This window comes from Elephantulus edwardii, unplaced genomic scaffold (genome assembly GCF_000299155.1).
Source record: "Elephantulus edwardii isolate Elephantulus edwardi_28Jun2011 unplaced genomic scaffold, EleEdw1.0 scaffold00033, whole genome shotgun sequence".
NCBI lineage: Eukaryota > Metazoa > Chordata > Mammalia > Macroscelidea > Macroscelididae > Elephantulus > Elephantulus edwardii.
Window position 1 is genome coordinate 20,251,953 of NW_006399783.1, and position 15,572 is coordinate 20,267,524.

Consider the following 15,572-nt stretch of genomic DNA (forward strand, 5'->3'; position numbering starts at 1 on the left):
GGTTTGCTACTGCCCTTCGGCTCTGCTGGCCCTTTCCTTTCCATGTATAGCAGATCCCTTGCCAGGTGCTGTGGTGCTAACCTTTCCCTCACCCACCAGGAGATTTTTGGACACCAAGGCGGCAGATAGGGGCCCCCTAGAAAAGGAATGGAGAGCTGGCATAGATCTCTATACAGTAAGGAAGCATGTTCTCAGGCCCCAAACCCAGAACTCTTCAAATCTGCTGTGTCTGACCTGGAACTTCCCTGGAAATGGATTTCTTCTTGTTGCTTTCAAGCAAGAATATTTGGGAGTGTCACTATCAGATGCCCCTCTTTATAGGGTCAAAAAAGCGCCCCCCACTCCTAGAGCTTCCTCCCCCACTCTCTGTCCTCTTGCCTGTGAAATGCCTTCACATATTGCGTGTGGGTGTGTGCTATTGCTCCACCTCTTGGTCACTGAAGCATCCAAATAAAGAATTTCTCCTGTGTTCTAGCCTGCAGCTTAAAAGATTGGGTATTTGGGGTCATATATCCATTTAATCTAGTTTGTCTTTTGACCACTCATCCCTACCCCACTTAGAGTCACAGGGCCCCAGGATTGATCTCGGGAAATGAGACACAAACCCAAACGTTTACTAAGTACCCCACACTCAGCACAACATAATCCACTCAGTCTGTTGCATAGAGCCTCAAGGACAGCTCGTAAGGGGTTAATCTAGGAATTAGCTTTCTGTTTTGAAAGGATCGCTGCTGTGTGGAGAAGGAATGCAAGGGAGCAGGAAAGGAGATAAGGAGCCTGTATGAAGGCTGTGTCCTTTCTGGCTCTCTCCAGGTTAATGACCCGGCCTCACTCATCTGCACCGCGTGCCCAGATTGGGGTGACATGGAGTGTTTGCAGAATGAGGATGCATGAGCACAGGTGGCCTTTTCCTGCCTATCTCCTTGGGTAGAAGTTTGTTTCTTGGGACTTAACCACAGGTCTGCTGGTTCTTGCAAGAGCCTTTCCCCCAAAATGAGCCATGGCCCAGAAACGTGCTGGGAAAGGCGAGAGCATGATAGATGGGTGGGGGGCTCTGTCAGCCTTTCTTACAGACATCCAGATCTGACACAGGCTCCCAGGCAACATTGGTTCCCATTTTCCACTCTGCACAGTCTCCCTGGGCACCTGCTCGGTGCCAGCTGGGAAGGGACCCACATGGTCCCAGACAGAGTGGGTCCTCAGTTCTCAGCACCCACCAGACAGATGGGATGAAGCTCCATGTTATTTTTTACTTTGTGCCTCCTCCCATAGCACTCATAATTTTACCCCAAATTCCCTGTATAGTATGTTCTAATTATAAGTGTAAGAAAGCCAAATCAAAGTGGATAACTAAAAAGAGGAGCTTATTGATTTACATTCTGAAAACTCCACGTCCAGGAATAACTCCATCTCACCCTGCTTTCCTCCGTGTGGCTCTCTTCGTGAGACGGCAGAATGGCCGCTGGCAGCTCCAGGCTTATCCCTGATCGATTAGCGGCCACAGTGGAAATAACATCTTTTTCTGCTAGTTCCAGCTAAAGTTTGGGATTGTTAACTCATTAGGCAGCTTGGTCCTGTTCCCATTTTGCAGTAGTAGTCGCTGTGGCAAGGGGAAGATGATAGTCTGACATGAGTCCTAAAACCAGGGAGGAGTCAGCTTCACCTAAAGCAAGATGATTGAGAAAAGGGGAGAGCAACATCCCTAAGAGAAGAGAATTGTGAACTTTTAAGAAGGTGGATGCTTAAATGCAACAATGAATGAATGGAAATCCAAAGTCTCTCTAAACTTTCATCAAAATTAATTTAAAAAATGATTAAACAAACAAAAAAAAGGTGGATACTCAAAACAACTATGATATATCATCTCACCCCAGTAACAATAGCAAAGTTCAAGAGATCAGAAAACAAACGCTGGTGAGGTTGTGGAGAGATTGGAACCCTTGTTCACTATTGGTGGGAGTGTAAAATGGTGCAACCACTATGGAAGGCAGAATAGAGCTTTCTCAAAAAGTTGAAAATACAAATTTCATTTGACCCAGCAATTCCACTACTGGGAATATACCCCAAAGAACCCAGAACTGCCACCCAAGCAGATATATGCACACCCATGTTTATTGCTGTGTCATTCACAATAGCAAACATGGAAGCAACCCAAGTGCCCATCAACAAATGAGCAGATTGGGAAGCTGTAGTATAGTCACAATGGAATACTATGCAGCACTGAAAAACAAGAAACTCATAAAATATACAAAATAGGTGAGCCTGGAAGGCATGCTGGGTGAAATATATCAATCACAAAAGGACAAATACTACATAATGCCACTGTTACAAAACAGGACTGACAGTGGAGTTTGGAGGGAGTGTGAGAAAAGAGGGGGTAAATAATGAGCACTGCATTGGAACAGATGAAATAATTATTTAAAAGCAATATATGATTATGCATTATTTGCATGACAACAATACAGAATAAGAGCAAAGTGGACTGGGGGTTGGGGGAGGAAATTGTGCAACAATGAGTTTTTTAAAGAGAAAAGCAAACGGGGCAGGGGAGGGGAGGGAGGAAAATGTGCAACAATGAATGAATGGAAATCCAAGTTTTCTATAAACTCACTAAAATCACAATGAAAAATATAAAAAAGAAGGTGGCTTGGTGGAGAGAGGACTTGGTAAAGGAAAAGGGAGAGGTCTGGTGTGAAAAACTATATGAACTTTATAAACTTTGTAGGTAAACCAGTATAAAATAAAAAGGTGCCTGCTGGGGGGATGAAACAACTGCTGTCCACCACACCTCAGAGGTTTTGTAATGTACCATTTTGAGATACAACATAAATTTAGTAATGGACATTAATGTCATGGTTTAATGACCATATGCCCCACACATATTTGTTGAATCATCTTTGACATGCATACACCTGGGCGGCTAGCCTTCAGATTGAGATACAGAACACTGCCAGTCCTCCAGGAGATCCTCTCGTCCCCCTAGAGAGTGTCCCCTCTGTCACTGTAGTTCGGCTTGCTCTTGGACTTTAGGAAATGGAGTCATACTCTCTTTGGTTCCATATTAAAGAGTCATTTTATTGATTATCAGAAACTTTTTTTAATCGTGTTGCATTGTAGTGCATTATGAATAGTTCACAATGTAGCCATTCTGCAGTTGGACAATTGAGTTGTTTCATGTTTCTGCCTATTCTAAATAAAGCTATGAAGATTCTCGTACCTGTCATTTGGTGTACTTACACACACAACAGAGCCAGGAGTGGAGCTGCTCCATTGTTATGTACCATCAAATCAGAACTGACCTATAGCTGACCCTCCAGTAGGTTCTCAGAGGCAGTAAATCATGTCGGTTGAGATTTCCCATCTTTCTCGTGCAGAGTGGCTGGTGGATTCAAACCACTTAACCTTTGCATTGGCAGTGCAGTTCCTTATGCTGTGCCATCACCATCATCTCTGACACACTTGAGCCCATTGGTGCAGTCGCTGTGTCAGTCCATTTCATTGAGGGGCTACCTCACTTTCGCTGACCGTCTTTCCACACGAGATCCCTTTCCATGGTGTAGCCTCTCCTAGCAACATGCCCCAAGTTTCACCGTCCTTATCCCTGAGGAACACCCTGGCTGCACTTTTTTCCAAGACACATTTGTTTGGGGTTTTCATGGGATTTTCAGTGCCCTTCTCCAACACCACAGCCAGCACAATGCACATGACTCAGCCTCACTTGCTGAAAGTGAGGAGCACTCGAAACACTGTTGAAGATCAGTGACTAATATGGATTGCATCTCAATCTCAAGAAGATAAAAATTCTCACCATTAGACCAGTAGGCAACATCATGATAGATGGAGAAAAGATTGAAATTATCAGTGATTTCATCTTTCTTGGATCCAGAATCTCGTTATCAACAGCAGATCAGAAGACATATTGCATTGGGCAAGCCCACTTTCAGGGATCTCTCCGAATTACTGAGGAGCAGTGATGTTAGAAAACTGAAGTGTGCCTAGTTAGGTCCTTTCAATCACCTGCTATGCACCTGAGACTAGACAATGAATAAGGGTGACAGAAGAAGAAATGATGCTTTGAGCTGTGCTGTTGCAGAAGAGACTAAACTAGTTTAGTTGGATGCTGTCAGATGGGTTTCCAGAGTGGTTCTACCAGTTTACTTTCCCATTTGCTGTCTTCTTTTTGTTTTTTGAGTTGTTGGTGTTTTTTAAGTGTACGTAATGCTATTTTACTAAAGGCAAACCATGTTATTTAAAAGTTTAAAACCTTTGGTCACCCTCATTCTCAAGGCAGCCAAGCGGCAGATGCAGAAACGCAGATCTTTGTGAAGACCCTGACTGGCAAGACCATCACTCTTGAGGTCGAGCCCAGTGACACTGTCGAGAATGTCAGAGCTAAAATCCAAGACAAGGAGGGCATCCCTCCTGACCAGCAGTGTCTTTTATTTGTGGCAAACAGCTAGAGGATGGACTTACACTCTCAGACTACGACATCCAGAAAGAGTCCACCCTGCATCTGGTGCTGCCTCTGCGTGGTGGCATTATGGAGCCTTCCTTGTGCCAGCTCGCCCAGAAGTGTAACTGCGACAAGATAATCTGCCGCAACTGTGACGCTAGCCTGCATCCCCGTGTTGTCAATTGCCTCAAGAGGTGTGGGCACACCAACAACCTGCACCCCAAGAAGAAGGTCAATAAGAGCCGCCTCTTCACTGGCTCCCTTGCCTCTTGCAGGTGGCCTTCTGAGCCCCGTGACCCTCGGCCCTCAATAAAGTCTCTTTCACTGAACTGAAAAAAAAAAAGTTTAAAACCTTTTAGGACTCGTGAGTGATTGTTTGTTTTTTAATTTTATTCTGATTTTCCCATTTGCTGTTTTTGAGAGTTTCACTTGTTCTACCCCCTCATCAGCAGTTGGTATTACCAACCCACAGTCTTTTCTTGGTTTGGCTGTGCTCTCGTGTCTATGCCAAGGATTTTAAAAGACAGCTACTTGGGTCCCTGCTCTGGGGGCTGCCACCACCCACCTCCCACGATGGCTCTAAAGAGCATCCACAAGGAATTGAATGACCTGGCACAGGACACACACACCCCGCCCCCCAGCACAGTGTTCAGCAGGTCCTGTTGGAGATAATATGTTCCATTGGCAAGCTACAACAATGGGGCCAAATGACAGTCCCTATCAGGGTGGAGTATTTTTCTTGACAATTCATTTCCCAACAGATTACCCCTTCAAACCACCTAGGATTGCATTTATAAGAATTTAACAGTAATGGCAGCATTTGTCTTGATATTCTATGGTCACAGTGGTCTCCAGCACTAATTATTTCAAAAGTACTCTTGTTCATTTGTTCTCTGTTGTGTGATCCCAATCCAGATGATGATCCTTTAGTGCCTGAGATTGCTCAGATCTACAAAACAGATAGAGAAAAGTACAACAGAATAGCTCGGGAATGGACTCAGAAGTATAAGATGTAATTAAAGAAATTATTGGATAACCTCTGCAAATAAAGATAGGGGAACTCTGGAAAGAAAAAAGAAGACAGCTACCTGGCCAACCAATTGAAAGAAATTCATATTTATGCCTAACCAAAAAAAGGTAACCCAACAGAAGGAGGATATCATTGAATTGTATCATGATATCAGTATTATGTCAAGGGCCTCACCAAAGTGCTAAAGTGTAACAACAACCATATGATTATATCACACATTAAAAAAAAATCTTGCTGAACGTTGTTTTAAAATGGCTGGAGCAGTGCGTGGACAGGAAACTATGGGAAATTCAAATGAGATTCAGAAAAGATCATGAAAGGAATGAAGTGTACCGGTTTTAATATAAGATGACTCTTGACTCAAAACAGCATACAGAAAGATGTTTGCTTATTTTGTATTGACTATGCAAAAGCATTCAACTTGTGGATCATAACAAATTACAGATAACAGAAGGATGGGCATCCTAGAACACTTAATTGTGCTTGTGAAAAAGCTTGTACAAGAAGCAGAGTTTTGAACAGAATAAGGGAATATGGTTTAAAATACAGAAAATATGTGCATAAGGATTGTATCTTTTGACTATATGAACCATTTGAATGCTGAGCAAATAAGCTGAGAAGCTGAACTACATAAAGAAGAATATGGTATCAGGATCGGAGGAAGATTCGTGAACAATCTGCAATATGTAGATGGCACAGCTTTCCTTGCAGGAAGTAAAAAAGGCTTGAAGCACTTACTGAAGAATATCAAAGACTACAGCCTTCAGTATTGAAAAGAGTATTGAGAGTACCATGGACTGCTAGGAAAACAGATTCATCCTGGAAAGGGTTAAACCAGGCTGCTCCATGGAGGCAAGGAGTCTGAGGCTTTGTCTAACATACTTTGGACATGTTGTAAGGAGAGACTGGTCCTTGGAGAGGGACATCATGCTGGGTAGGGTGGAGGGACAGCGCAGGAGGGGAAGGCTTTCTATGAGGTGGATTGATTTGGTGACTGGGGTAATCAGGATGGGAGTGTCAGAGACAGTGCGATTGGCACAGGACAGAGCAGAGTTTAGAGCTGTTGTACATAGGATTGCTATGAGTTGCAAGCGACTCGACGGCACATAACAAAAGCCTTCAGTATGGATTATACCTCAATATAAAGAAAACAAAAATCCTTACCACTGGATCAAGAAGATAGATAGAGAAAAGATTGAAATTGTCAACAATTTCATTCTACTTGGCTCCACAAGCAACACCCATGGTAGCAGTAGTCAAAAAATAAAAGCTATGAGTCATCTACCACTCGACGGCACCTAACAACAATAACAACGACGACAGAGAGCTACGTTGGCCTAGTGGAAAGAAAGTTATGCTACCAAGCTGAAGGTGGGTGATTTTAATCTGTGGCCCTCAAGCCTGGTTCAAATTGTTTTCCTGTCAAACATTCTTCCAGGTGGTATAGCACTGGTCTGTGCGTTGCTGTACAGAGGTAACTCGTGGTTGCTGTGATGCTAAACACTATGACAGTGATGTGCCAAACGTGGTAATGGTTACCCATCGTAGACAGTGTTGGCTGGAGCTTCCTGACTAAAACAAGCCTGGAAGCAGGAGCGGCATCCACTTACGAAATGGCTTGCCTCCGGAAACTCTATGAACAGTGCTCAGGCCTTTCGTTCACAGGGTTGCTATGAGTCATCTATGGCTCGACGGCACCTAACAACAACAGCAACACGTTTCATTGGGCAACTCTCTGTCAAGTACCTCTCCAAAGTGCTAAAGAGCAAGGATATTAAAGACTAAGGTACACCTGATCCAAGTCACGGTATTTTCAATTATTTTATAGGCATCTGAAAGGCAGTTCCTGCTCACTGTATTAGAGTAGAATTATGCTCCATGGAGCTTTCAGGTTCTGATTTGGGGGAAGAGGATTGTCAATAAGGATGACAGAGGAATAATTGACATCTTTCAGTTGAGCTACTGGCCAAGCATATTGAATGTACCATGGACTGCCAAAGAATTCTGTTGGAAGAGCTGGAAAAGAGAGCCTTAGGAGCAACTCATGAGACTTTATCTTACAGAATTTGGACATGTCAGGAAGTCCTTGGAAGGGGACATCATGCTTGGAAAAGTGGAAGGTTGTGAAAGACAGGATGGCCCTCGATGAGATGTATTAGCGCTGACCTTAAGCACCGTGGAGATTTTGAGGATAGCACAAGCTGAGAAAAGGTTTCAATGTGTTGTACACAAGGTCGCTAAAAGTCTGATTTGACTAGATGGCACCGAATATGTAGCATCTGGAAATCTGAACCCAGGAATCCTAACTCCTCATATTCTGAGCACCTTTGCGATCAGTTCTGAATTGCTGTAGCCTGCAATAATCTTTGACGTCAGTGCCTGAAGTCGGTACAGCAAGTGAACATCAGAGGGAGGCCCTGCCCATGGCACTGATAACCCAGAAGAGTCTTGGAGAGGCCTCAGCCCTGGAGAAGCAACTGAGTACTGTAGCAAGGAACTCAGGTTCTGGAATGAAGCCGGGGTTCAGATTCCTGCTCTGTCCCTGCTCTGCTATGTGAGCTTGATTAATTGACTTCTCTGTGCTTCAAGGTGAAACATTATTAGGACTTGCCTTGTTAGTATGGTGGTTAAGGCATTTGGCTGCTAACCAGATGGACAGTGTTCAAACTCACCAGCTACTCCATGAGAGAACATTGAAGCAGTATGTTTCATAAAGATTTACAGCCTTGGAAACTTTAAGGGGCAGGTCTACTCTGTCTTACAGGATTGCTGAGTCAGCAAGGGCTCGAGGGCAGTTTGTCTCATTGGGTTATTAGGAAAAGGTCAGCAGATCAAATCCATCAGCTGCTCTGTAGAAGATGTGATAGTCTGCATCCATAAAGGTTCACAGCCTTGGAAATCCCAAGGCAATTCTGTTCCTTCCTACCAGATTGCTAAGGGTCAGATCTGACTTTGGGACAATGGGGTTGGAGTTATTCTGAGAATTAATAGATAAATGTGAAATAATTACAATGCCTGGCATATAATACATACCTTACAACTTATGTCTGCTGTTATTTATTTTAGTGGCCTGGTTTTTCTTGAAGTGTGTCTAGATGATGCCTAGAATGTTCTTAAGTGCCATCAAGTCAATTATGATTCATAGTGACCCCATGAACAGTGGATCTGAACATTGCCCTATCCTGTACCATCCTCACTATCTCTGCTCTATTAGAGCCCATTAAAATGCATTGACTTATGAAATAATAGAAACTTAATTCTGAGGGAGCTCTGCGGCCTAGAGGCAAGAAGCTGAGCTACAATCCTGAAGGCACACAGTTCGAAGCCACCAGCTGCTCTGTGGAAGAAGGATGGGCAGTTTCCCCCCTTGTGATTAACTGCCTCTGAAAACCTGCTGTAAGGTCAGCTATGGGTCGATTCCAACTCTATGGTACACACCAACAATTCTGAGAAAAGGGTGAGGGGGAAGCCAGAGGAGGAACACCAGCTTATTCCTGAGCCTAGACTCTGTGGCTGATGACACCCAATAGGATGGGGGGAAGCTATTAGCCCACAGCTGGACACAAAGTTAGAGCTTGGGACATCATTACCTCTCAGTGCAGGCACACATCAATACACATACATGTAGCGGACATGAGGTGTGGCAGAGGGGAAACCAGCCTGGAATTCAGAGGTCCTGGAGCTGGTCTGAGCAGTCACCAACTCTTTGTGACCTGAGGTCTCGGTGCTCTTGTTCATGAAGCAGAAGTTGGAAAGAATCACAGCTCCCAACCGAAGGTCCTGAAGAGCTAGTGATGTGCAATTAGATATTTTTACCAAAGCTAATAAAAGATAAAGCCCTTTCCTTCATGCAGACCTGCCAGATAAAATGTAGCCAGATCTTATGATAGGTAGTCAGTAGGGTCGAATCCCACAATGAAAGCAACTTTTCCTCTGTCCATCTGTTCACCTGTTCACATAACCACCTTGCCTGCTCAGGCCTGCCTTACAGAGACAGGACACATAAGTCCCTTTCTGGAGCTCCCAGGCTCACTGGCCAAATATGCTGCTCTGTTCAAGAACTTTGAACATGGAAGAAACCCTCAAGTCCTGGCCACTAGGTGGAGAATGCTCCTTTTCTGTAGGACAGGATAGACAGGCTCAGGGCTCTACTGTTTTATTTAATGTGAAGAAAATAGGGAAGAAGACTGGGCAGCAGAAAGAAACTGCAAAGCTGACAGTTCAAACCCACTCAGTGCTTCCACCGGAGGTAATGACAATATGCTCCTATGAAGAGTATAACCTAGAAAATCGTATAGGACAGTTCTACTCTGTCACATGGGGCCCCTATGAATGGAAATAGACTCTGCAGCACCTATCAACAGCAACCTAGGTGAAGAAAATTGTCAATATTCTTGCCTACTATCCAAAAATTTAGAAGTTCATCCCAATAGCACCTTGGATGAAAGACATGGCTATCTATCTACTTCTGAAATATCAGCTATTAAAAGTCACATGGAGCATAGTTGCACCCTGACACACTTGAGGTTGCCATGAATCAGAACTGACAGCAACTAGTGGTTACGACCACTATCCAGCATTCTGTAGGGAGTTACGCTGCCAACTCAAAAGCAGGCAGTTCAAATCCATCAGCTGGAGAACGATGGACAATCTCCTTTCTTGTGACTTACAGCCTCTGAAAACCCTTTGGAAGGTCAGCAATGAGTTGATTCCACATTGACAGTAATGAGTATGAGTATTTTAAATCTCTCTTAAATACATGTAAATTTCATAATAAAAATAATAGGATGCTAACTTTTCCCAGCCTCTGTATTTACTATTTCATTTAGCCTTCAAGACTAACTGCAAAAGGTTCTATTCCACAAGAGAGAGGGTTGCAAAGAGCGGCAAAGTCTTAAAGAGCTTCCACAGCCACGAAGTAGCAGTGGAGAGACTGGCCTCCAAATCCAGCCAACTCTGGAGCTTTCCACACCACACTCCTGAGTCTTAGCATTTCTCCTTCCTCAGAGTCCCAAGGCCAACCAACTCTTCTTTTAGGAATACTACTTCCATAAAATACCTCTTTTATGAAGGCTGTAATGCATCTACTTGGGAGCACATATGAGATCTTACCTGCTCAGCAACTTTGCTTTTACTCTTTTCCTTTGGGGAAAGAGCATCTGTGTTCCATTCCTATCTCCGGCTCTAGTCCCTGATTCTCGGGGTGAGCGTATCTATGACCTAGGCCTGGGCAAGCAGAACCTGGAGGCACTAAGGGTCATCTTTGCCACTTCATAAGGATGGTTGGCCTGAAAATTAAAGCCAAGTAGAATAAAAGAGCTGAGAGACAGAAGACCAATTCCTCATTAGCACCTGTATCCATCTAGTCATGCCCAGAGCTAATACTTTCAGAACATTTAGTTACAGGAATCAAGAAATTGCCTTTTTTCTTAAATTAGCTTAAATTGTGCTTCAGTTACAATGGAAAGACTTCTGCCTAACACCGGAGTAATTCCCCTTGTCAGCCTGGGGAGCCAGTCACTCTGAGATCACTGACCTCTGTGGCTGAATGGCTGCCCCCCTTCTGTGCTCCTCTCTACAATTTCCCTTACTAGTGTTACAATGATCTCATTGAGTCTCTAGATCTTACTTAAACTAGAAGCTCTTGAGAGCAGGAACTGGTTCTTATTCATTATATTTAGTCCCAGGTGTCACAGTGCACAAGATTGTGATCATGTTTTAACAACCGTTTAGTGACTGAGTTGATGAATAAGAATGACTGTGAGTTGGTAGGGACGATCGCTGACTTTCCCAGGAACGATGAGTCACCAGGGCTTATGAAGTCAAAGGAGCCAGAGTAGTGGGGTGAGAGAGGGTTAATGAAAGGATCTCTGGTTGTGTCCTTTCATTCAGGGGCTGTGACAGACTGTTCCAATAATGGGCACTAATGAATCTCGCCCTCCTTCATCCAGGCCCCTTTGCTGTGACTGCTGCCCCCTTCATCAAGATGAGGAGTACGTTTCCCAGCTCCAGTCAGAGAATGTGAGGATGTGATGTTGTGTGAGTTGTACAACTAGGTTAGGACATCGGAGGCTCCTTAGCTTCTGCCCTTGCCACTATGAAAGGAGCCCAGGCTCTAAGACACAGGACAACTCTGAGCTCCAGCACAATCAAGTCACCAGCACCAAGTGAGCCCAGGAAAGACCAGGGGAAGGTCAGCCAAGCTGAGACCACAGAGTTAATCTGCAGAATCATGAGACTATAAATTGTTTTAAGTCACCAACTTTTAGATGATTTGTTGCACCATAAAGGCTGTCAGAATCAGTGGGAATAGTAAACACAGATTGGGTTTTCCCCTCCTGGTATCTACTTTCCTCTTTTCTTCTGATAAGGTTTTCCTCCCACCTTTGATTCATGTGGTCTGGTTGGGGCTGACCTCACCCTCAGGGGTTTTGTTAGAACAATTGGGAAGAAGTTAAGTAAAGATATTCTTTGCTGTTAAACTGGAACCAAGTGATAACTGACCTTCCACCAGGGATTAGGAGGGAGGAGATTGCCCATCTTTCTCTCTTGGAGTTGCTGGTGAATTCCACGCACTAGAGAGCCTCCACCTTTGAGTTAACAGTGCAAGAACCTATGGACCACACCACCAAAGCTCCCCTCACCAAAAGAAATCTTAAGGTAAGTTGTTGTGTACCATTGAGTCAGAACCAACCAATAGCTGACCCTCCAGTCATTTTCTGAGGCAGTTAATCTCACAGAAGGAGATTGCCCATCTTTCTTCCAAGGAGCAGCTGGTAGATTTGAACCGTGTGCCTTCAGGATTATGGAGCAGTTTCTTCTCACCACTTAATGTGTTTTAATTATTGTTATAAAAACAAAGTGTCTGCACGAAAACTCAATATGATTTGTAGACTTTCACTCAAATGAAAACATTTAGAAAGATAAAGGGCTTGATCCCAGAGCTGTTGCTAGTGGCGGCTGTCTTTATTGCCTCTTGGGAGGTCCCTGCTCAGGAAATGGAGCCACAAGAATGAAAACCAAAGCAGAATGCATCTCCACACAAAGTTGGAAACATCTTGTTTCTCCTGATTCCCGCTGTTCCTGAAGCCTGACTTACTCTTGGACTTCTTAGTTCCGTGAACAGTAAACCCACTATATTATCCAGTAATCCCACTACTAGGTAGATATCCCAAAGAAATGAATACTTCAACACAAACAAACATACATACATACATACATACATGTTTATCGCACAATATTTACAATGGCCACGAATTGGAAACAACCCAAGTGTCTGTCAACTCTGGTATATTCATACAATAGAGTATTATATATCAGTAAAAAACTGTCAAGATTTGTGAAACCCTGTGCAAAACGGAAGAATCTAGAACAAATTATGCTGAGTTACATAAGCCAGTCACAAGAAGACAATTATACTATAAAACTGCTATCCTAAAAAGTTCAGGAAATGATTATACATAGATAACTGAGAAAAAAAAGGAAGTAAAAATAGATAAGTGACAGAAAAGACAATATAAAATAAGAGCTTGATTAGACATTGCAATTTCATGAAGCAAGGGCAATTAATGCTCTAAAATAGCATGTCTACAAATGATTGTATGAAAAACAAAAAAAGATACTCATTGGAAGCAGAAGTGGCATCCACTTCCTAAACAACATGCGTCTAGAAACTCTATGAACTTTGATAAACGACGATAGTTCTAGAAAGGCTTCAGGTCTTTTGTTCATAGAGTTGCTATGAGTCATGCTCAACTCTATGGCAATCAACAACACCAACTGGGAAATGAGAAGTTTGATAAGGGCTAGACAGTTTCTGGATAGAGAGAGGTGTCTCTGGCGAGTGAAGAAAAGAAAATGAACCTTCCCTCAACCCCCACTGTGTGTCCATCATTGCTGTCCAATCAGTTCCGACTCATAATGACCCCTCACTGACTTTGCAGTCAGCAGTCTGGCTCCACACCTCCAGCATTCCTTTACTGTACACCACAGTCTTGGAAATGTGGATATGAATTCCACACATTCTCTGTCCTCTGGGACCTCAGGGAAGTTAAAGGTTGTTAAGAGAGAACACCTGGAGGTGCCAAGACTTTAGGGTATGTTTTTGCCTCTTTTAATGCCTGCAATGCTTCTAATCTGAATCATGTCAAACAAAAATACTTTTATTTCAGCACATCATGTGGAGGGAAAGGAGAGGGATAACTGATCAAGTGTTCAAAGGAAGCTACCGATGAAGAGAACACACAAGAGGGCTGAACCTAGCGTGGAGGTGGGGTAGGTAAGGTCTCCTGAAGGAAGTAAAGTGACATTTCATTAAGTAGCCAGCAAGAGAAAAGGGGGTAAAATGGGAAAGAATATCCCAAATAGAAGGAACAGCATGTGCCATAACTCTAAAGCAGGACAAACCTGGAAAGACAGGAGAGGTGCCACCATCTAAGTAGACAGGTTAGCAGGAACCAGGCTCTGCAGGACATGTCAAGGGGTCAGCTGTGTGATGGTATACCTGGACTGCTCCCTAAATATGACTGCCAAGAAAATGTCTCCAGCATATTCCTTAAATTTGAGTTCTACTTCTTGCTAAGTAAGAATGGAAAAACAGGAGCCCATACTTTACTATGAAAGCAGACAGAGGAACTTATTAGGAAAAGTATTTTACAAAGGAAGATATAGTAGGATGAGGCCCATGACTCATTGGACAGGGGAGCATGGGGTCCTTTTAAAGGCTCTGGAAGTGGGGAAAAGATGTCATGTTTCTGTTTGAAGGTGAAGTGTAAAGAGTTAATCTAGAAAATGACAAGATCATTGTTTATTTATAAAAGGAGAAGGGATCATCTAGGATTTGTTATTAAGTGCCATTGAGTTGAGTATGACTCATAGCAACTCTATGAACAACAGATCTGAACCCTGTCATATCCTGTGCCATCCTCACAATCTACCACACCTTCAAGCCCATTACTGTAGTCACTGCGTCAATCCGCCTAATTGAGGGTCTTCCTTTCCTTCAACTGTCCCTCTACCTTCCCAAGCATGTCCCTCTCCAATGAACAGCCTCTTCTAGTAGCATGCCCAAAGTATGTGAGACGAAGTATGTGAGATAAATTCTGTCATCTACGATGAGGGGGCTTTCATGGCCTAGTGGTAAGAAGCTGTGCTGTGATCCCTAAGACACACGGTTTGAATCCACCAGCTGCTCTGAGGGAGAAAGATGGGCAATATTTTGTGCAATTAACTGCCTCTGAAAACTTGCTGAAGGGTCAGCTATAAATTGGTTCCAACAACAAAATAGTTAGGGATTAGGATAAGCCCATGTCTCAGTTGGTCTTTCAAGATGAAGTAGTTTCTGGGTCTTGTGGGAAGCATCCGGGGAAGATCAAGATGGCTGCAAGTATGTATGATTCACCAACACATATATATGGCTTTACAGATGGCCTTCTCCAGGTGACGTTCTTTTTTATTTTATTTTATTATTTTTGTGTGAGTGTACCGTCAAATCAGATCTGACTGGTACAGGTGGAGATTGTCCCTCCTTCCCCGGCAGAGCATCTGGTGGATTTGAACCGTGCACCTCTTGGGATTGTAGTTGCAGCTCCTTGCCACTAGGCCACCAGAGCTCCCCCCAGGTGACGTTCTTGGGCATCAATTTAAAGATGGCATCTCTCTGAGGGAGAGAACGATTTAAAAGCATTATATGATAGGGTATTATAGTTATCACAAGAGTCCAGAATTAAGGTTGCATAGTGGAGTGTACTCGGGGTGGTGGGAGGGGTGTGGGGGGTTGTATACCAATGAAAGAATTTTCTTTTACTTTTCAAAGAGAGATGCGAACTGGGGGGAGGGGTGGGCAGGGAGAAAAGTGCAACAATGAATAAATGGAAATTCAAAATCTCTGTAAATGTTCATTAAAATTAATAAAATAAAATTTTTTAAAAAAGATGGCATCTCTCTAGAAGGTCACTCACATCGCACCTAAAATCTCTTAGCAAAATTGTTAATCGGGAACACCTAGAGGTGCCTAAGCTATTTCTTTAGGGTGTGAACACATGAGTACTATGGCCAGACAGGTCATTGTGCCAACATGACTCCAACATA

General features: G+C 43.4%; 2 pseudogenes; both read left to right on the plus strand.

Moving 5' to 3' along the window:
• The first annotated feature begins 1,000 nt into the window (after positions 1 to 1,000).
• Positions 1,001 to 4,740, plus strand: LOC102850953 (annotated as a pseudogene).
• A 286-nt stretch (positions 4,741 to 5,026) lies between these two features.
• LOC102851370 lies at positions 5,027 to 5,469 on the plus strand (annotated as a pseudogene).
• Positions 5,470 to 15,572: the final 10,103 nt, after the last annotated feature.